Source organism: Thalassophryne amazonica, chromosome 2 (genome assembly GCF_902500255.1).
Source record: "Thalassophryne amazonica chromosome 2, fThaAma1.1, whole genome shotgun sequence".
NCBI classification, from domain to species: domain Eukaryota; kingdom Metazoa; phylum Chordata; class Actinopteri; order Batrachoidiformes; family Batrachoididae; genus Thalassophryne; species Thalassophryne amazonica.
In genome coordinates this window covers 38,665,558-38,689,918 of record NC_047104.1, presented here as the reverse complement: position 1 = coordinate 38,689,918, position 24,361 = coordinate 38,665,558, and positions in this window count along the sequence as shown.

Here is a 24,361-nt window from a genome sequence, read left to right as displayed (position 1 = left end):
AAAACGCCCAATCCAATACTTGCATTTTCCGCTATTACACTTGCACAGAGCAAAACGTAAGCACGTTAAAAATTCATCCATTGCATCATATGTGCTTGTCACTTTAACAGTGTTGTATTAGAAAGAAAAAAAAAACACCTTCAATCCAAGCTGCTTCTTAATGTTTGCATTCATTTATTCTATTTAAAAAAACAAAAAAAATACTAGAGCATCACGCTTGTAGGGTGTAAACCTCCACCAACACTACTTGCCAATTCCACAAATGTTTACCTTGGAAAACAATTTCAAAGTCCTGTTCGAAGTGACTTTTCATAAACTAAAATATAATACAAAATATTAAATCAAAGGGCCTTTTCGATGTTAAAATCAAATATCTGCTAAATCCGCAATATGGATCGATGAGGCTCAAACTGTGTCTGTTCATTAACAGAGCCAGTTTGCAGCTCATTGTGACAAATTAGAGTGACTGAGGCACTTTGGATTGAAATATAATGTAAAATGTATATGTAATGGGCTTTTTGATATTAAATTCAAAAGTTCACAAAATCCACAGTCTGGATCAGCTCTGGATCAAACTTTGTCAGGCGACAGTGAGTGCCAGTCTGCACCTTACTTTTAAATATGAGAGTGATTGTGCCACATTTGATTAAGATATAATGTAAAATATACACTCAACAAAAATATAAACGCAACACTTTTGGTTTTGCTCCCATTTTGTATGAGATGAACTCAAAGATCTAAAACTTTTTCCACATATACAATATCACCATTTCTCTCAAATATTGTTCACAAACCAGTCTAAATCTGTGATAGTGAGCACTTCTCCTTTGCTGAGATAATCCATCCCACCTTCACAGGTGTGCCATATCAAGATGCTGATTAGACACCATGATTAGTGCACAGGTGTGCCTTAGACTGCCCACAATAAAAGGTCACTCTGAAAGGTGCAGTTTTATCACGCAGCACAATGCCACAGATGTCGCAAGATTTGAGGGAGTGTGCAATTGGCATGCTGACAGCAGGAATGTCAACCAGAGCTGTTGCTCGTGTATTGAATGTTCATTTCTCTACCATAAGCCGTCTCCAAAGGCGTTTCAGAGAATTTGGCAGTACATCCAACCAGCCTCACAACCGCAGACCACGTGTAACCACACCAGCCCAGGACCTCCACATCCAGCATGTTCACCTCCAAGATCGTCTGAGACCAGCCACTCGGACAGCTGCTGAAACAATTGGTTTGCATAACCAAAGAATTTCTGCACAAACTGTCAGAAACTGTCTCAGGGAAGCTCATCTGCATGCTCGACGTCCTCATCGGGGTCTCGACCTGACTCCAGTTCGTCGTCGTAACCGACCTGAGTGGGCAAATGCTCACATTCGCTGCCGTTTGGCACGTTGGAGAGGTGTTCTCTTCACGGATGATGCGAAGGAGATGTGTTGCACTGCATGAGGCAAATGGTGGTCACACCAGATACTGACTGGTTTCCCCCCCCCCCCAGTAAAACAAAACTGCACCTTTCAGAGTGGCCTTTTATTGTGGACAGTCTAAGGCACACCTGTGCACTAATCATGGTGTCTAATCAGCATCTTGATATGGCACACCTGTGAGGTGGGATGGATTATCTCAGCAAAGGAGAAGTGCTCACTATCACAGATTTAGACTGGTTTGTGAACAATATTTGAGGGAAATGGTGATATTGTGTATGTGGAAAAAGTTTTAGATCTTTGAGTTAATCTCATGCAAAATGGGAGCAAAACCAAAAGTGTTGCGTTTATATTTTTGTTGAGTATACATTAAATGGGGTTTTCAATGTTAAATTTAAATATTCACCAAATCTGTAATCTGGACCTGCTATGGATCAGACTTTGTCAATCGACAACAGATACTATAAAGCTCTCAAATATGAAAGAAATGTGATCTTTTTTGACACAGTTATGAATTTTTGATAATTCATTCATTGTTAAAGATTTGTATTTTTTCAATTTTCCAAGATTTTTTGTGACTTTGACCTTTGACCTTGAAACTGAATCAGTTCTTGCCTATCAGGACATGAATCTTCAGTAAAAACTTCATAATAATATATGAAAATTTGTGGGCTCCAGGCCGTTCACAAACAGACAAACAAACAAACAAACGGGAGATAACATAACCTCTTTCAACTTCATTGGTGGAGGTAAATAAATAAAGACTTTTTAATCTCTAATCAAATCCACAGTGTAGCATTATAAACTAGCACCCTCAGAGCAACACTGATTCAATAGTGTTTTAGTTGTTAAAAATCCATTCAGTATCATGATCATCATCGTTGCTGTTGTATGTAACAAGCCAGTACTCCCCCACCTATTATGCTGATACGGCATGGTGACAAATTAAACAGATAAGCACAGATGGACACACAGAATCCATTTCATGGTCCCCCTACTTGACGGTGGGGGGCAGTGAAAAATGAGTGGGAAAAGCCCAAACAACACTGGAAAGAGTCATTTTCCATTATAGGAATAGTACAACCCCAATTCCAATGAAGTTGGGATGTTGTGTAAAATGTAAATAAAAACAGAATACAATGATTTGCAAATCCTCTTCAACCTATATTCAATTGAATACACCACAAAGACAAGATATTTAATGTTCAAACTGATAAACTTTGCTGTTTTTGTACAAATATTTGCTCATTTTGAAATGGATGCCTGCAACATGTTTCAAAAAAGTTGGGACAGTGGTATGTTTACCACTGTGTTACATCAATCAATCAATCAATTTTTTTTATATAGCGCCAAATCACAACAAACAGTTGCCCCAAGGCAACATCACCTTTCCTTCTAACAACACTCGATAAGCATTTGGGAACTGAGGACACTAATTGTTGAAGCTTTGTAGGTGGAATTCTTTCCCATTCTTGCTTGATGTAGTCCAGGGTCTCCTTTGTTGTATTTTGCGCTTCATAATATGCCACACATTTTCAATGGGCGACAGGTCTGGACTGCAGGCGGGCCAGTCTAGTACCCCCACTTTTTTACTGCGAAGTCACAGTGTTGTAACATGTGCAGAATGTGGTTTGGCATTGTCTTGCTGAAATAAGCAGGGACGTCCCCAAAAAAGACGTTGCTTGGATGGCAGCATGTGTTGCTCCAAAACCTGGATGTACCTTTCAGCATTGATGGTTCCATCACAGATGTGTAAGTTGCCCATGGCATGAGCAACTTACACACCCCCATACCATCACAGATGCTGGCTTTTGAACTTTGTGCTGTTAACAATCTGGATGGTCTTTTTCCTCTTTTGTCCGGAGGACACGATGTCCATGATTTCCAAAAACAATTTCAAATGTGGACTCATCAGACACAGCACACTTTTCCACTTTGCATCTGTCCATTTCAAATAAGCTCGGGCCCAGAGAAGGTGGCGGCGTTTCTGGATGTTGTTGATGTATGGCTTTCACTTTGCATAGTAGAGTTTTAATTTGCACTTTTGTAGATGTAGCGACAAACTGTGTTAACTGACAATGGTTTTCTGAAGTGTTCCTGAGCCCACGCGGTAAGATTCTTTATACAATGATGTCGGTTTTAATGCAGTGCCGCCTGAGGAATCGAAGGTCACAGGCATTCAATGTTGGTTTTCAGCCTTGCTGCTTACGTGTAGAAAGTTCTCCAGATTCTCTGAATCTTCTGATTATATTATGGACTGTAGATGATGGAATCCTTAAATTTCTTGCAATTGAACACTGAGAAACATTGTTCTTATACTGTTGGACTATTTTTTTATGGAGTTGTTCACAAAGTGGTGATCCTCACCCCATCTTTGCTTGTGAACGGCTGAGACTTTTGGGGGATGCTCCTTTTATAGCCAATCATAACACTCACAATTAGTGTCCTCAGTTCCCAAACACTTATTGAGCATTGTTAGAAGGAAAGGTGATGTAACACAGTGGTAAACATACCACTGTTCCAGCTTTTTTGAAATGTGTTGCAGGCATCCATTTCTAAATGAGCAAATATTTACACAAAAACAATAAAGTTTATCAGTTTGAACATTAAATATCTTGTCTTTGTGGTGTTAGGTATATTTTTGTGTCTAATTATGGTTTTCTTTATTTGTTTTCTGGACCTGCAATACACCTAGTGGTGCCACCTGGACACATCTTCAGTGACTCTCCCGAGATCACTGGGTGTTTCGGGTCTTAGTCATACACCCTCACTCGGGCAACCCAGCCGGGGGTGATCAGTCCCCCGACTTGTGTCCAGGTAGCGCACTACGCCACGCCTCCCCCCTCCTCAACCAGAGCCACCGTGAAGCCAGCTGCTTCCAAGATGTTCTTGGTGGCTCTCCGCCTATGCAGTCCGCAAATCCCAAGGAGTCCAAGAACGCAGTGTAGGGATCTACCTGCAAAGCCCCTGCAGCCCACCTCAATTGGCTCGCAGCGGGCATTCCAACCGTTCCTCCGGCACTCAGCCACAAGCTCTGCATATTTTGCCCTCTTCCTCTCCTGGGCTTTCTCCATTCTGTCCTCACTGTTGTGTGTTGGGGGGGTGTGGCTGGACGTTTTGGTGTTCTTTTCTTTTCTTTGCTCTTCAGGTGGTATGCAAACTGATTTATCGTCCGTGGAGAAGGTGCTGGCAGAAGAGTCCTTCACCCTCATCAACATGATGTGCAGCACCTGTGGATGGTGCTCATGTGCAACCTTAAAGACTTTCAGCTGAAGCAGATAATGAGATGGCGTTCTGCATTTAAGTCATGTGTGATTCAAACAGAATTGCCGGGAACTCGACCTTGTGATGTTCGTTTGTGAGATGCTGAGGACCGCGCCTGGGTTTGACACATCGTGCCTGTGAAGGAGGAAGGGTGAGGGACACATGCTGTCAGCACACATCAGAGGTGATTAATTGTTTGACTAATTGTTAATAGTAACTTGGTATTTTGTTACGCAGTATATTTGAACTTTGATGAGAATTGTGCAGCTCGCTTCTCACTGCCGTGGCATGCGGACTGATGATCCTCCACCTGTTGTGAGAAGCTGCTCATTTACATAAAGCTTAAATACAGACCTGAATGTGTTGCTGATAGTGTGTGCCTTTTGAAGGATATTAGTTGTAGCTGCTGACTTACCTCACCTTTTCTATCCTTCGCAGAGAGTCGGTTTGTCGTGTCCACCTGGGGGGTGTTTGGCGGTGAACGTGGGTCCAGAAGCGCCGAGCTTCGATCCTTTTGGGCGCTGGAGAGCGTGCCATCCTTCACTCCGCCAGACTGACGCAGCTTTTGTTCGTACACTTTATTATGCACCAAAGGGTGGAAAAATAAATTGTTTTGTTATTGGAACCGCTTTCTGGTTATTTTAGCGCTGGGTTCCGTCAGACGCAGGTCCGCTCCTCAACCCGCGTCGACACATAACACTCCCAGGGAACTGTTAGCTCAAGGAGCACCACCTGCCGGCTGGACGTTGACATCAACACCATGTCTGGATGGAGTGTCGTGGCTGCGATGTTGTCCGGGAATTGCAACTGTCTCCCCAGATCGACCAAGAGCTGCCAGTCTCTTGCTGTTGTAAGCAGGCCCCCTTGAGTCTCCTTGGAGGGCTGAGATTTCTCCCCTGCTCGGACAAAAGCAATTGCGCTCTTGGTTGGTTGTTGTCCCTTGCTGATGTTGATGCCGGTACAGATGGTGTCTGCTATTACCCGCAGGACCTGGTCATGGCACCAGCGATACCTCCCATCTCCCAAGGCCTTTGAGCAACAGCTGAGGATGTGTTCTAAGGATCCCTTCTTCTGGCAGAGCTGGCACACAGGTGAGTCCGTCAGGCCCCAGGTGAACAGGTTAGCAGGGCTTGGGAGGACATCATATACTGATTGGACGAGGTTTTCTTTATTTGTTTTCTGTATTTCTTTTGGTATCAACGTAGTTATTATATGTAAGGTTATATTTTTGGTTTCATTCTTGTTGTCACTTTCCTTTTGTTCTTCTTTGATATGTGCATGTAGAACTGGATTTAACCAGTTTGTACCACTTAGGATAAAGAGAGTTAGGTTACAATTATAAATCATATGTCTCTCGTTATTGCGTGGGCCTGGGGCAGGGGGATGGACCTCCCTTGAATGCCCACAGGGGCCAATAAGAGAAGGACTTTGCAAAATAAGGTCTGCCTTTGTTACGCATATGTAATCCTGTATAAAAACAGCTTGTATCCATTGTCCAGGGTTCTGTAAGAGCGGCTCTTGTCTGTAAGAGAAGTTCTTGCAGGGCCCAGGCCTGATTATTTTTGCTGTGACTTTGATTAAATTTAAAAGTGTGGAATAGTTTGAGTTTGTGCTTTGTAAGGGGCAGTATTACAGAAAGAACTGGGGGAAAAATAACAGTGGTGTATTCAATTGAATATAAGTTGCAGAGGATTTGCAAATCATTGTATTCTGTTTTTATTTACATTTCACACAACATCCCAATTTCATTGGAATTGGGGTTGTAGCAGTAGTAGTGGTAGTAGTAGTAGTAATAGTAGTTGTTGTTGTTGTAGTTGTAGTTTTCCATTTTCATGCATTTCCTTGAACCTAAGATGCAAGGTCAAATGCAGTTCACTCAAGGGAGCTGGTGTGAATGATAGTCTTCAGTGTGGAAGGTTCCCGGTTCAAACCCCACCCCTGCCACATTTCTCCATGTAATGTGTAGTTGCGTCAGGAAGGGCATCTGGCGTAAAACCTGTGCCAATTCAACATGCAGATCCACGTTGGAGCTGCTGTGGCGACCCAAGTGCAAATGAAGGAGTGCCTCAAAAATTAATCCATCATATGTGCTTGTCACTTTAATGTTTTTTGTCATGCTTTAAAACAACAACAACAACAAAAAATAGGTGTTCGATGCAAATTTAGGCTTTAGAAGAGCAATTTGGTGGCAAAAAGAAGGCAAATTTCCCAAAAGTTTTTTGTTTTATCAATTTGCATATTCAACCTTGAGCCTGGGGTCAAGGTCAAATGTAGTGTACTAAAGGGAGTCAGGATACATAAGTTGCTTTAGATGTTCAATACAAGACTAAGCTCTACTTGGAGAGAAAAAGTGGTATTTTGGGGTGAGATGGTGGATGTCTTTGTTGGCTGTTATCTTAGATGACCTTGGAAATCAGGGTCAAGGTCATATGCATAGACATCACATTTATGTCCATTTACAACATGATATAGGTAAGTAATGTCTCACAAAGGGGCAAAAGAAAAATCTAGGGCTCTCAAAATGTAGCGCACAGACGGATGGAAACACAGAGTCCATTAATGGACTCCGTGCGTCCCCCTTTTCGTTCCCCTTATTTAATGGTGGGAGACAAAAAGTGCCATTAAAATGTCTGCAAAACTGGATCTTTCTGCTAACAGTGGTAGGGGTGAGGTCTTAAGACTCACCTCTCTGGCTACGCTCCTGTAAACTGTCTGTAAACAAGAGAAGAAAAACAAAGACACTATGACAAGGAATGGGAAAAACTTAAGGTACCTTGACACTTGCACGAATTTGATCAGTGCAGTGGTACACAATCTGTCATGCCAGAGAGTAAACTTGTTGTAAACTGTGCACAGCTGCATGCAAGTGTGCAAAGAAAATTCTGAAATGTTCAAAATCTCTGTGGCATGCATTCATTTTGTGAACTACACATGAACATTGTGCAAACAATTCAAAAACAGTTTCACTGCGGGTCATTGCATCAGCACTGCGCACCACAGTGCAGCTCATCTGAATAGATAGATAGATAGATAGCTTTTATTATCATTGTCATTACAACAACGAGATTTCTGCACTCACATTCCACATACAAACAGCAATTAATCCACAATTGTTACTTGCTTACCGTAATAATGGCACACATCAGAATTAGGACAACACATATACATTTGACATTGTTTATGTGCACTAAACTTGAACCAGTCCGTTTTCCAAATTGAGGCGATGTGAGTGTGTTGGTAGCCGCTGCAACTGAAGTCGCGCCGCCTGCCAGCTTGGGAACAACGGGGGCCTGCCGCGGGGGTGGGGGGGGGGGGGGCAGGAAGAGAGGTAGAAGGAGAAACTGGAGCATGCTTCAGTCCATGTGTAAGTCAGTTATTGTCTTTGTGGGTTGAGATAAGAATGGAGCCGAATAATCTTACCAAGGCCTGAATAAATTCCTCTGGAGGTAAACAGTGGGTAATTGACCTTGAGGCTAGATAGCCTGTAGTGTTGCAGCTGAGCAGTGAAAAACACTTTTTAACAGTTCCACTTGAACAGCCAAATCCCAATTATGAATTAAGAATATTCCCAATTATGAATTAAGAATATTCACCACCCTCCGAAACCTTCGGCTTCAACTGCAAGGCATGCATCAGCTCCAAGGTGTCATCCAATTTACGTCTGAGTTCAAGAGTCAATGCAGTCCGATAATGCACTGCCTTGTCAAGCTCGTTAATCATGACGGACAAGCGAGGGCCCGTGGTTCTTGATGCCACCGTCTTGCCAATTTTCCGGTAGATCAGGGCAGCACATAAGCCAAAAAGTACCAGCCCTGCTGCCAAAAATGAATAAATCCTCGACCTCCTCAATGGAGAAAGGCGCCAAGCATGCAACAAGCCAAGACCCCCAGGAGTCGAGGACATAGCCCGCAGGATACGTTCCATCTGGGCAGGTAGGATCCCCCGGTCCTGACCTTCTTGTCGAAAAAATGGTGTCAGTAGCGTTCAGAGACCAGCTGATTAATTCCATGGTTAATCCAAAAGTAGTCCAATAGATCTAGAATCCAATATAGTTTTAAGGAATTCACAGTCTGGTGAAGTAGGGACTTGAAGGTTAAAGGCAGAGAGATAAGGGAGAGTGGAGGAGATGCGACCGCCCTCGACGGAGTCCCAAGCTGACTCTGAATGATTATGATGATATGTTAAATCTATAATAAACATGATTTTACAGATAATCATGAGAAGGAATGAAAATGCAACTGTTTTACCAAGCCATTACAATATAAATATAACAAATAATTACCTTTGAGATGATTCCAAATGCGTTCTCCACCTCATGAAGCACACAAGAACAGCTGCAGATGTAAAAAATTCCTCTTTGGCTGATCACTTCGGAATCACATTCTGAGAGCAAATGATTAATCCGCTATGAAATAATTATTTTATATAACGCAGCATCCAGTGGCACAAAGCACAGCATCCAGCGGAACACAGCGGGTCGCACTGGCACATTACATGGAGGAATCTGGCAGAGGTTGGGTTTGAACCGGGAACCTTCTACAAAATCAAGTGCAATAGCCACTTGTCCACCACCCCTGATCGCAAATGCCAATTATTACATTACAGTTAATATAATTTTTATAGAAAACATTTCACTCATAAATAACGCAACTTATTGAGTGACACACTCAATATTAATAAATATAATGCCTCAAATCATTGATATGATTTGGTATTTAAATAATATAACTGCCCATTTGGTTTTAATTGAACACTATCATTAGGTACAGCCAAAAGGCCAATGCACAGCTAATGCATGATGAGTGTGATGTTGTGTGATGTGCCTGTTCTGCAAAGCAGAAGTTCTCTTGTTGCATCATCTAAGTCTGGGATGGGCTTGACCCCTTGTTTCCTACAAGAAGCGATGAAATTGAAAAGTGTTATTCCAAAGCATTACATGACTCTGACAAATCAAATAAAATCAAATCAATTTTATTTATATATCGCAAAATCACAACAAACAGCTGCCCCAAGGCACTTTATATTGTAAGGCAAAAGCCATACAATAATTACAGAAAAACCCCAACGGTCAAAACGACCCCCTGTGAACAAGCACTTGGCGACAGTGGGAAGGAAAAACTCCCTTTTAACAGGAAGAAACCTCCAGCAGAACCAGGCTCGGGGAGGGGCAGTCTTCTGCTGGGACTGGTTGGGGCTGAGGGGAGAGAATCAGGAAAAAGACATGCTGTGGAAGACAGCAGAGATCAATCACTAATGATTAAATGCAGAGTGGTGCATACAGAGCAACAAGAGAAAGAAACACTCAGTGCATCATGGGAACCCCCCAGCAGTCTAAGTCTATAGCAGCATAACTAAGGGATGGTTCAGGGTCACCTGATCCAGCCCTAACTATAAGCTTTAGCAAAAAGGAAAGTTTTAAGCCTAATCTTAAAAGTAGAGAGGGTGTCTATCTCCCTGATCTGAATTGGGAGCTGGTTCCACAGGAGAGGAGCCTGAAAGCTGAAGGCTCTGCCTCCCATTGTACTCTTAAAAAACCCTAGGAACTACAAGTAAGCCTGCAGTCTGAGAGCGAAGCGCTCTATTGGGGTGATATGGTACTATGAGGTCCCTAAGATAAGTGGGATCTGATTATTTAAAACCTTATAAGTAAGAAGAAGAATTTTAAATTCTATTCTAGAATTAAGCCAATGAAGAGAGGCCAATATGGGTGAAATATGCTCTCTCCTTCTAGTCCCCGTCAGTACTCTAGCTGCAGCATTTTGAATTAACTGAAGGCTTTTCAGGGAACTTTTAGGACAACCTAATAATAATGAATTACAATAGTCCAGCCTAGAGGAAATAAATGCATGAATTATTTTTTCACCATCACTCTGAGACAAGACCTTTCTAATTTTAGCGATATTGCGCAAATGCAAAAAAGAAGTCCTAAATATTTGCTTAATATGCACATTGAAGGACATATCCTGATCAAAAATGACTCCAAGATTTCTCACAGTATTACTAGAGGTCAGGGTAATGCCATCCAGAGTAAGGATCTGGTTAGACACCATGTTTCTAATATTTGTGAGGCCAAGTACAATAACTTCAGTTTTATCTGAATTTAAAAGCAGGAAATTAGAGGTCATCCATGTCTTTATGTTTGTAAGACATTCCTGCAGTTTAACTAATTGGTGTGTGTCCTCTGGCTTCATGGATAGATAAAGCTGGGTATCATCTGCGTAACAATGAAAATTTAAGCAATGCTTTCTAATAATACTGCCTAAGGGAAGCATGTATAAAGTGACTAAAATTGGTCCTAGCACAGAACCTTGTGGAACTCCATGATTAACCTTAGTCTGTGAAGAAGACTCCCCATTTACATGAACAAATTGTAATCTATTAGATAAATATGATTCAAACCACTGCAGCGCAGTGCCTTTAATACCTATGGCATGCTCTAATCTCTGTAATAAAATTTTCTGGTCAACAGTATCAAAAGCAGCACTGAGGTCTAACAGGACAAGCACAGAGATGAGTCCACTGTCTGAGGCCATAAGAAGATCATTTGTAACCTTCACTAATGCTGTTTCTGTACTTGATGAATTCTAAAACCTGACTGAAACTCTTCAAATAGACCATTCCTCTGCAGATGATCAGTTAGCTGTTTTACAACTACCCTTTCAAGAATTTTTGAGAGAAAAGGAAGGTTGGAGATTGGCCTATAATTAGCTAAGATAGCTGCGTCAAGTGATGGCTTTTTAAGTAATGGTTTAATTACTGCCACCATAAAAGCCTGTGGTACATAGCCAACTAATAAAGATAGATTGATCATATTTAAGATTGAAGCATTAATTAATGGTAGGGCTTCTTTCAGCAGCCTGGTAGGAATGGGGTCTAATAGACATGTTGATGTTTTGGAGGAAGTAACTAATGAAAATAACTCAGACAGAACAATCGGAGAGAAAGAGTCTAACCAAATATTAGCATTACTGAAAGCAGCCAAAGATAACGATATGTCTTTGGGATGGTTATGAGTAATTTTTTCTCTAATAGTTAAAATTTTATTAGCAAAGAAAGTCATGAAGTCATTACTAGTTAAAGTTAAAGGAATACTCGGCTCAATAGAGCTCTGACTCTTTGTCAGCCTGGCTACAGTGCTGAAAAGAAACCTGCGGTTGTTCTTATTTTCTTCAATTAGTGATGAGTAGTAAGATGTCCTAGCTTTATGGAGGGCTTTTTTATAGAGCAACAGACTCTTTTTCCAGGCTAAGTGAAGATCTTCTAAATTAGTGAGACGCCATTTCCTCTCCAACTTACGGGTTATCTGCTTTAAGTTGCGAGTTTGTGAGTTATACCACGGAGTCAGGCACTTCTGATTTAAGGCTCTCTTTTTCAGAGGAGCTACAGCAAAGGAGAGGTCGCTGCGCTGCGAGATCTCAGTAACATTGAGAACTGCATTGAGACGCTCTGATCACGCTTCACTTTAACCGCTGCACATGGACAACACAATTAACATCGCAACATAAAACTATTTTTATATTGTGCTTAAAACTCTCATGAATATATTCTCTGGGTTTATCGACGTTATTGCGTTTATTTTATGTAAACGTGAGAATCGCAGTCTGTCTCTCTGTTATTTTCAATGGGAGCTGCTGTAAGCTCCACTCGCTTCCTGATCATGTCGTTCTGGGGGAAAGTGAAGTTTGCTCTTTAACGTCTTGATTATTGTTCTTTACAACACTGTTTGTCCTCTTTGTTCCAGACTAATATATATAATATGTCTGAAATTCGGTTTGCGCTTATTAAATTCCACGCAGATTAAACGTAGGAGACACGGATTTTTGGTATAGCAAGTTTTAGTTTTAGCATGTTTTCAGGGTATCATGTAGCAGTCTCTTATTAATGTGATGGAAAGCATAAAAAATGTCATTTTTGTAGTATAATATTCATTTACAGTTGTCATCATGTGGATTCTCTATGTTGTTTTGACTGCAGCGACTCTCTGGCATGCAAGGGATTATGGGATACATGAAAACCCCGAATATACGAGGTCTGTGAGAAAAGTAACGGACCTTTTTATTTTTTTCAAAAACTATATGGATTTGAATCACGTGCGATTACATCAGCCAAGCTTGAACCCTCGTGCGCATGCTTGAGTTTTTCCTCGCCTGTCGGTTGCATCATTCACCTGTGGGCAGGCTTTGAGTGAGCACTGGTCCACCCCTCCCGTTGGAATTCTTTTGTCTGAGAACTTGCTGAGAGACTGCCGCTTTGCTTGATCAAAATTTTTTCAGAAACTGTGAGACACATCCAAGAGGACACCATTCGAGAAATTCAGATGGTTTTCGGTGAAAATTTTTTTGGCTGATGAAAGATTAAGGAGTGTTACTATCGCTTTAAGGACTGCCCATGGCGCCGGAGGATGCGCCACGCCCCGAGCCGTCGTCGTCAGCCTGTTTCAAGCTGAAAACTTCCAAATTTAAGGCTCTGTTGATCCAGGATGTCGTGAGAGAGCAGAGAAGTTTCAGAAGAGGTCGGGATCAGCAGTTTATCCGGACATTCCACTGTTAAAGGAGATTTTGTAATGAAAGACGTGCGGACGGATTAGCGCGGCGGCACAGAAAAACACCTCCGTGTTGGAAACCATTCATAAGATTCAGGTGGCTTTCGATGGCTTTCAGTCGAGTGAGTATCCGAGAAATTGTTTAACAGCTGGGCATGTTCCAACTTGTCCGCTTCAGACACACCCTCATTTTACGACATGGAAGCCAGGAAGACGGCAAAGAAAAAGAACTCCACCAATCATGACGCGTGCCAATAGAGCGTCAAAAGCGGCCGTCGTATCCATTGTTTTGTAGTATAATCAAAAACGTGTTACAGTGGTTCCTCGTTTATCGCGGGAGTTACATTCTAAAAATAGTCCGTAATACGCAAAACCGCGACATAGTCAGCGTTATTTTTTTACAATTATTATAGACGTTTTAAAGCTGTAAAAACCCTGTAAAACCACTTTATACACTTTCTCAATCAGGCATGAACATTTTCTCACTTTTTTCTCGTGTGTAAACACTCTCAAAGTTCAAACCTTAGTAGAAAAATAAGACCAAACTGTTTTCAGGCCAAAACATTTGTTTGAGAAATAAAAATAGAACGTTTTCCTATAAATAATTATGATGGCTTTTAAAACTAACCAATTTAATTTTAACGATCAACCTACGAGGTTGAACACATAAGAAATTATTAATAGTGACTGACCAGTATTTCACAGATCGTGCCTCTGCGTCCTGACGCCGCGCCTTTTTCCACTCACACCTGGCTGCAGGTGTCTGTTTCCGAGTGACAAACACAGTTATGAGTAGTTGTTGGCGCTCTTTTTTCTTCTGGGTGAGAAGATTCTTATAAACAGACATGCAGAACACAGAACACTGTAAAAAAAAAAAGGCATGCAAAATTGGACTAAAAACTCTGCGAAACGACGAGGCCGCGAAAGGTGAACTGCGTTATAGCGAGGGACCGCTTCTCTTTTCACGTCAATAATTCTTGACATGTGGATATTTGCTTGCTCAATTAATAAGACGCCTAATTTTTCAGATTTCTTTATTCTTAAAATGTATTTCATTATTTATTTTATTGTGACAAACGAATGGAGAAGACAAAACCTGATTGCAGCACGGGCAAAGTGAATGACAACACTACATTTGTAATTATCAATTTCATAGTCTAAAACGATCACACCACATAAAGTTAAGCTCAGCGCTGCTCTGGCTCCAGGCTCTGGAGAAAAAAGGCGAGCAGTGCTTTCTTTGCGGTCAGCGCTGTGGCCACGGATCGTGCTAGATAGACCAGCAATCCCGCAAAAGCGGGATTTGTATTGATTATTATGTAGTATGATCAGGAAAGTGTTATTTATGTAACATATGCATTCATTTGTATGATGGCACTGTTTATCAGGCCGATCATTTTCATTTTTATGTGGATTCCAGCGCTGGTTCATTTTGGCGTATAATTTACACCACCTCTCGACCTGGTGTATATTTTCAGCGCAGCGTACGCCAACGACCACACTGATAAATGCCAAGTGCCGCAGCCGTTTTGGCGTACACCCCATATACGATCGAATATCGGCGTACGCACGTTGATACATGAGGCCCACTGTGCGTCTCTCTCTCTCTCCGCTCTAAAGGAAAAAAAAACCCCTCCATTAAAATGTTTCATTAAAATATTCCAGTGTCAGTGTCGGTAGATGTTGACATATTCAGAAGTTTAAAGGCTCCCGTTTCCAAAAAACTCAGACGAACGGTGAGAATGAGGAGGAGGAGGAGGAGAGATCGCGCCCGGGGGGGCTCATTCGGCTCATGTTCAAACAAGACAATTTAGTGGTTATATTGTTTTTGTTTTTTGTTTTTTTAAGTAATGCTATCCCACTCAAATATGTTGAGAAAAAAATACTGTCATGACAGAAAAACTCTGCCTGCTTCACTGGATGGAAGAAGAATGCTATATGCCCATCAAATATTAATGTGTTTTTAACCATTTCAGCGTTATTTATTTTATTAACTTAGACTTTGACAGAAACATTTTCAAAAGAACTTTGGTTTTTACAAATATTACAACATAAATGTCATGTTTTTTGTCTATTATTCTTTCTTTCAATGCATCTAAAACCACTCAAAATGGGTTAAAATAGGGCTTGCCAATAACATTTTAGAGGTATCAAACCGTATAGCTTCAGGGAGCTTTGCCCCCTTGACCCTCATTGGGGGCACTTGCACCCCAGGCCATGAGCCACAATCATGTAATTTACCCGGCACGAAAATGGTTCTAGCTTGAACCCTGCACGTCATGTGCTTGTCGTGCACGCCCTTCGGTTGAGTGTCAGTGAACAAGTGAAACTAGAAGTCAGAGAACCACAATGCACCATGTGGACAAATACTGAACAAAATTTACAACAGGATGGTCAAGTCAAAGTGGAGTTCAAGAACGGATCAGACTTGTGGGTTGGGACATCCAAAAATGTTGCCTCACGACTGCAAACAAGTTCTGAAACACTGTTCTGAAAGATTTCAGAACACTGAAACCCTCATGCTTTGAAACATTGTCAGGGATGGGATAATGGTGCATTTTTACATATTTACACATTTTTAAATTTCTGCCAAAGTGTTTTGATCCCCCGGTGCCTCATGTACAAAGCGTGCTTATGCACAAAACCTGGCGTATGTCCGTCTCCACGCCAGCGTTCAAATGTATCAAAGTGAAATGACTGTGGAAATGTGCGTTGCATCACTCAAAAATCCTGTCTGGCGTACACACATTTCTACAGCTATGAAAACTGGCGCAGACACATTTGGGCCTGTGCACATTCAAATTTTAAAATTATATTTGTTATTATTAATATGTTCTCTTTTTCTTGATGGTGGAACTAGAGAGCCTCTTAACAAGTCCCTGACTTTGTTCAGTATTTGTGAATAACAGCGTGTGTAATGTTAATGTCACACACTGTCAGCTGCCGTGCACCTAATATCTTTTACTTCAGTGTGTGCGCAACTCAGTTCAGCATTTACACACACAAACTTACTTATTTAATTTCCGTTTACAGCGAGCTGAGAGTGCAGCTCTGCGTCAGCCTGATCCTGTCAGGTCTCAGAAGCTAAGCAGTGCGGGGCCTGGTTCGTACTTGGATGGGAGACCTATTTGGAACACCAGTGGCTGTGTGTGTTTCTCCAGGTTACACTGGAGTTGTCAGAAGGTCATCCGGCGTAAAACTTTGCCAAATGCAATGCAGATCTGGCTGTATCCGCTGTGGCAACCCCAAACAAAACGGGAGCAGCCGAATGGACAACAACAACATTACAGCGAGCTGACAGAACAGCGATCTAACCTCAGCTTTTCATTGTTTTTGCACATTCAGAGCTCTCAATTCTCACTCATTTGGAGTAAGACTCGCGCTTTAAAGCGGTCCTGTCAGGTCTCACACACTCAGTGTGAGACTCAATATGTTGTCATGCTCTCATGCTAACATATGGCATTCCACCACTATGACCTGCAAGACAAGATTTGGTGGAAAATAACTCCTTGAGCATGTCTCAACTTGAGATCTCTGCATGTTATCTCTGAAAGTTCTTTAATTTTAACACACAACAACACAGAGACGATGGCAGGTGTAATCAAACACACAACACTCAACACTTATGGTGCCGTCAGCATGACACAACCTGACTATTTGAATACATTTGCATATTTAGATAGAGGCGTGGCCATGGAGGAGTTTGGTGCGTGTGCTAAATTCCATGTACAGTGGGATGTACAAACCGAACGTGCAGTGGATTCATGCCTACGCACACTTTGATACATCTGAATGTTTGTGTTGACGCCTGATTCAGGGTTTTGACGTACGCCAACTTTTAGTAGAAAGTCAATGCAAGTCTTTGTACATGAGGCACCCCGGTCATTTTAAGTATTTTTCTTTCTTTGCCTCTCACATGCCTGATTATTCCAGAGACAAACTGTTTTGAAACAATTCAGGAAAATGATTCAGCTGCCGTCCACACGGGGTCTATATGTGCACCTATGTTGCTGTCCGAATGGTTCCCACTAAAAATCGGTCCACCCTGCCTTCACTGCACATGGCATCATTTGGAGTGTCAGCAGCATAATTTTAGAGCATCAGTAGCGATCACCGATTATCACTTTGTTTATGTTCAAAAAAGTTCTTGTTTCTGCTTAAAACTGACATTAGAATGATTTAAGAGGTTTTAGCTTGTCATCTGATGGTTAATAATTACATTATTCCCTTGGATCGCTTTGGGTGTAGAAAGTTAGAGTCAGACTCAGACGTGCTGCTGTGGCACTCTGTTTGCTCCCGTCTTTTGTTATGAAATACGCTGAGGGGCTTGTTGTACGAAAGCTTCAAACATCTGTTGCTGAGATAGATGATGAGTGGAGTGCAGTTTTAAGAGCAGAAACGAGGTGATAATTGGTGAATTGATGCTGATGCCCCTGAAATGACACTGCTGAAGCCCCAAATGACGCATGCACAGTGAAAGCTGGGCGGACTGATTTTTACAGGGGGACCATTCGGTTGCGACCCGGTACTTACAGTGCTTCTGACAGAAGCCACAAGTGCAACGCACACTGAGCTCATATATATTTGGACATTTCATATGACTGTCGACAAACCAGACATTTTAACTTGAGATGAAAATCCCAACAGTCCTCGCCTTAATACAGTCATTTTTCATTCTGTCGGTGCTTCTTGATGTTCTGGTCTTCAAAGAGGAAATCTGTGCTGCAGACACATTTTAAATCGACCTCCTCAGACTCTCACACAGTGTGTCAGTTGGAAATTTGTCCAGGTTTGGATGTTACCAGTAAACCTCTGGCCTTACTTAAACTCAGTCACGTTCATAACATCATTTCGGTAATGCACCTCTGTATTTGTCGTCTTCTGTTTTAAATGAATCCCACCTTCACACCTGTTCAGGGCCACTTTGCCTCGTTCTCCCCTCTGTTCAAATCCTTTGGACAGTTCTCTTTTCTGGTCCCAGCACCAGGATTAGAAGAGTTTTCCAGGAAACATCAAATCTCAGTTTGCCCAGACTTGTTTATTTGATCAACATTTACAAGAGAACTTAACCCTTGAAACACTGATTCATGAACTTGGGTTCACTGATTCACAGCTGCATGTTTATTTTTTTTATCATGTAGTTAGAATTAAAGTAGCATATTTAAAATAAAATAAGGTATAAAATGTATATAATTATATGCAATAATTTTATGTGTTATACACAATGTTTCTGAACATATTTTAAAATATTAATCCATACTTCTGTTTGTCTTTGTATTTTTTTGTGTGACCAATTTAATAATGTTTTTCACTTTCCTGTGTCATCCATTTTTTAAAATGTCTATGGATATGCTTTTGAATTTTATTATAAATTCAATCAATATGGATTTGTGTTTGATCTGCTGTGGTAACCACTGCTCTGTATATACCATTGGATCACTCATTGGACAGTATTTCTGAAGCACATCAGCTTCCATATTACCACTCGCATGTACCACACTCCTAAACACTCTTTTTACTGATCTTTAACCAGGCACACACAACTTTATTCATTGTGATTTTGCCAAAAAATGCCTTCATGTGCAGCTATAAACTGTGCAATCGCTAGTTCACAGGCTGTGGATGAACATCTCACCTGTGTGATTGAAATGGGAAGTAATGAACAATAATTTGAAGAGTTCTATCCCTAATAATAATGATGGTGATAATAATCATAACTGGCTTGTGTGTAGCCACATGTTTAGTTTTCTGTTGGACAAACTATTTTAAGACATTTATTAAGTCTACTAGTGCATAGTTTTGGGGCTTGAGGCATTGTTGCGACAAGCTTTATGAGTAATATTAGGCTGAAGCTCATAGACCAATGTGTAATAAATATTGTCATTGCAATAGAAAACCCACTTTCCTGTAGCTAGTTAAGTAGTGTTTTTATTCTTTCAGTGCAACTGTTAAAAAAAATCACTATTGCTGCATTATCCATCATGATTTTTCTATTCACTTTTGTTCTTGTTCACTTTTGTTCATGATATGGTATCTGTATGTGTGTATTGACAGGCTTGCTGATGATTACACAACACGTACAAACTTTTAAAAACTCATAATTTTAGAATTGAGTATTTGCCCCAGTGAGATAAGTCATTGAGAATAGAAGGGGGAGAATGTCAAAGTACTAAAAGAAAGGAAATAAATAGCTAATCATGGCAGACTTATATTAGGAAGGATGAAGATTACATTAACTGGAGAACAAAAAGGAAAAAATGAATCAGCTCAGTTATTATTGAAATTGTTGACGTTCTCATAAGCTGTCTATGTACAGGCTACATAACTTGGGAGTGGTAAGATGGCCGCTGTCTTGCTTCAGTGGTTTGTAGGGAGGGGTGGTAACCCTTAGCAACTGAAGTTAGCGTGGGTGCGGGGCACAAGGAGAGTGAGCAACGGGCGGGGAAGTTGGCGCCTAATGACGTAAGAACGGTGGAGTTAATTTTCTTCCAAACTGGATTGAACCTGTCGGGCTCATTTCGGGAGACAGAAGCTGTTAAAGTGTCTTTAGCTGAACAGCGTCAGACAGACAGGATGGACAAACGCCACTTAAGGAGAACTTTTACTGGACAATGAAGTTTCAGGTAGGAACAAATCCAAAATGTTAATATAACGTGTTCTGTCAGTAAAATACCAGACATTATTTCAAAACAGCGCCATCATGTGAAAATCTAATATTACAAGAAACCAGAAGTCAAAATGGTGGATTAAAACTGCCAACTGTTGTGTAGATTTGCAATGTTGTCACCATGTATGAAGACGTCTGTTTAAAATGTTTTACTAAAAGTAAGCATTAAGTTTCAGTTTTGTGTCATAAATCATTCAGTCTGGATTAATTGAATGTTATCTTACTTTGAATCTCTTATTTTTAAATGAGAAGGACACTAAATGTGGGTAGATTAAAAATAAACAATGTTTTTACATTTTTCCACTCCTGACAAAGTATATTTTTATGGAGACACGTCTGATTTTAAATTTGATTTTTACAGAATAAAATTGATGTGTCAAATGATTTGATTGGATTGTTAATTTTATTTGACATTTGAATTGCCGAGAAAACGCAAATGTTAATATGTTACCATGGAGATGATGTCTGCAAGGTTTTGAAAGTGAATAGGCTGAATGTGCTGAAACTGAATTATTTGGCTGGAATAGATTTTTTCTTTTTGTTTAGCTTTTAATTATTATTTTTGAACTGAGAAGATGCTGAATCTGGGTACATTAAAAAGTAAACTTTTTTGTCTCCCTGACAACATTATAATATTGTTTTCATGGAGACAGGCAGTCTGGTTTAAATTGATTTATACAGAATAAAATATGTAAGATAATTTGAGCTGGTTTAGGTAAAGCTACTTTAATTCTAATCTGATGTTAGCTTTACCGGAGACTTTGAACTAAACATGCTGCCATGGAGAGGACTCTTGGTTTTAAATGGTTTTTGGTGGTTAAAACGACAAAGATGTATCATGTCATGAAATATTTGAGATTGATTAGATGAGCTTTTAGTACTTTTATGGTTTTAGAAACCTGAACTGTTTGTTATTGGCCTTGTGTTAGGTTGTTAATTCAAAAATTTGAATTTGGAAGGACTGCCCGAAGTATGTTAGGTTTTAATTAAATAATAAATTCTTTTACGCATTAGTGATATACTTTTTATTTTTTCTGTCTCCTTGTTAGGATGAAGACGGGGTTTGATTATTTTTTGGTTGGGCCACACAATTTGAAGTAAATGTGTGTTTTAATAGAATCAAAATCAGAATCAGAATCGCCTTTATTGTCATTGTAATTTGCATTGCAACAAAATTGGAGTTCAACTCCAAAAGGTGCTTTCCGTTCGTGCGTGTAATTTTTAGCTAATATAAAATATATTGAAATTTAATGGTGAATTATTTAGAGTATATGTACAACTAATATAAACATAAGGTAAAATAATATAAAATAAAGAAAATGTGGACCAAGTAAAACGTAAAACGAGACCATTATATACACTGTGGAATCATATTGCAGGGAAATATTGCACATGGTTTACAGATATTGCACAAGAAACTTGAAGGGGGCGGATTAGAGTGATTTGTTATTGTTCAGTGCAGTGATCACGCTGGGGAGAAAGCTGTCCGTGAGTCTGTTGAACTAGTTTTTATTGACCTATACTGTCGGCCGGAGGGTAGTAGGTCAAACAGGTGGTTGGTGGGGTGGGATGTTCTTTGATGATGCTGGCAGCTCTGCTGAGGTAGCGAGAGCTGGCAGTGTCTTCCAGGCTGGGCAGAGAGCAACCAGTGATGCCCTGGGCCGGTTTGATCACCCTCTGCAGCGCTCTCCTGTCGCTGCTGAGCACCCCCCGTTACCACTCTGTGATGCAGTACGTCAGGATGCTCAATGGTGGCTCTGTAGAACAACACCAGCAGCTTCTCCTCCAGATTGTTCCTCCTGAGCACCCTCAGGAAGTGGAGTTGCTGCTGGGCTTTCTTCACCACCACTGTGGTGTTGGCAGTCCAGGAGAGGCTGTCAGAGAGCTGCACTCCCAGGAACCTGATGGAGCTGACCCTTTCCACACAGTTCCCTTGGATGTAGAGCGGGGCTGGGTCAGCCCTGTTCTTCCTGAAGATCCAGGATTATTTATTTTGTTTTTTGTGGTGTTCAGCGGCAGGTTGTTAGCTGAACACCACTCTGTCAGTCGATTTAACCTCGTCTCTGTATCATCTCATCCCCCCTGGGATGAGCCCTATCACGGGTGGTATCATCCGCAAAACTTTATTTTGGTGTTTGTGGATGGGTTGGAGAGCAGTCATGCATGTAAGGGTGAACAGGAGGGGGCTCATACACAGCCTTGAGGGAACTGGTGCTGAGTGTGATGGTGGAGGAAAGGTGGGGGCCACGTTTCATGGACTGTGGGCAGTTTGTAAGGAGTCCTTGATCTACTGGCAGTGGGGGTGGAGATGCAAAGATGTGTCAGTTTCTGGGCTAGGATCTCCGTGATGATGTGGTTGAAGGCTGGAGCTGATGTCCAGGAAGAGCATCCTCACATAGCTCCCCTGGTGCTCCAGGTGGCTCAGCACGGTGTGGAGAGCTGTGGTGATAGCGTCCTCTGTGGAGCGGTGTGCCCTATAGGCAAACTGGTGGGGTTCCAGATTGGGAGGCAGACAGGTTCTGATGTGCTGAGAGACCAGTCTTTCAAAGCACTTCATGACCACAGGCGTAAGTGCAACAGGCCTGTAGTCATTTATGCTCTCCACTGCTGACTTCTTTGGGACTGGAATGATGGTGGAGGATTTGAGGCAGAATGGAATGATGGCCCTGCGACAGGTACAGGTTGAAAGATGCGGTGAAAACTCCAGCCAGTGTGGTCAGCACACAAAAGGGACAGCTTTGGAGTACCTTCCAGGTAAAGCATCGGGGCCAGCCGCCTTCCTGGTGTTCACCGCCTTCAGCACACGTCTCACTTTGTGTTCCTGAAGTGTTAGCGTGCTAGTACTGGAAGGTGGTGGGTGTGGAGTTGCTGCTGGTCTGTCTGCTTCAAAGCAGGCAAAGAAGCGGTTCAGCTCCTCTGCCAGCAAGGCGTCAGACCTAACATTTCCTGGGTTGCTGCTTCTGAAGTTGGTATATGATTTATTCCCTGCCACATCCTTCTGGGGTAATTACAGCGAAGTGGTCCTCTATTTTTTTCTTGTAGGCACCCTTGGAATCTCTGAGTGCTTCTTTTCAGATCGGACCCTGGCAGCGCTGTACAGGGCCCTGTCCCCTGATTTAAAGGCGGTGTTGCGACTTTTTAATAGGGACGGGACTGCACCTGTTCATCCAGGGCTTCTGGTTTGGGAAAAACCCTGACCCTTTTGTTGGCGGTGACAGTGGTCAACACAGTTCTTAATGTAAGAGAGTATGGGTGTCGGTGTACTCCTGCAGGTTGTGGCTGGAAAATAAATCCCATACAATCCGAGTGAAGCAGTCCTGTAGCTGGGAGAGCGCTCCCTCCGGCCAGGTTGGATAGGCTTTCGTTGTGGCTTTGTTCGCCTCAGCAGGGGGGTGCAGGTGGGGGTGAGGGACAGGCAGAGATGGTCTGATTCAGTGAGATGGGGGAGGGGAGTGACTTTGTACGCATGTTTATGTTTGAGTAACATGGTCCAAAGTATTTTCCCCTCTACGTACTGGACGAACTTAGGGAGCACAGTCTTTAAAACAACGCTTGGTTGAATTCACCAGCACAATACAAACGCCATCCGGGTGGGCCAGCTGCTGTTTATTCACACAGGCAAGCAAGAGGCTAAGGGCCGTACTAACGTTAGCATCGGGTGGGATGTAAACAGCAAACACAACGATGACTGTGAACTCCCTTGGGAGATAAAAAGGTCTGCACGAGACTGCCAGCACCTCTAAATCAGGAGAACAGTGAGAGTCAATGACCTGCTGCTACAGCACCAGTCGTGGTTCACATAAACAGAGAGCCCTCCACCTCTGCACTTACCCGAATCACTGGTTCTGTCCTGCTGGTGTAGTGTGCGGCCTGCTAGCTCAACTGCAGCGTTGGGGATCAGCCGGTGAAGCCACGTCTCTGTGATGAAAATAACACTGCAGTTCCGCACAAAGCTGTTTGTGGCCATCTGTAGCTCCAATTCGTCCATTTTGTGGGTGATGGATCTGGCGTTTGAGAGGAAGAGGCTCGGTAATGCTGGCCTGTGAGGTTGTTTACGTAACCTAGCATCGACGCCGGACCGACATCCTCGCTTCTGCTTCCTGTCTCTACACGCCTTCTCTGCCTGTTGGGCAGGCAGGCTAGTAATCCATGGAGAGCCCGGTGTTCTCGCTGTGTCCTCTGGGATGTTGTGGTACTGGCGGAATTCGCTCATAACCGAAAGTTTGTACCTCAGACCGAGGTCGATAAGGTTCTGGCGGCTGAAGCTGTGGGTCGCTTTACAAAACATACCTGTCTGGAAATGAACCCATGATTCAGTTTGTTTAAATTAAATTATTTACAAAGCACCACATCAGAATATAAGTTACCACAAACTGCTTTAAACAAGTAAGCAACAGAGAGCGAATTACACTTTTGAATCCAAGCAAATGGACAGTGACTTTAAATTATGTAAGACATATAAT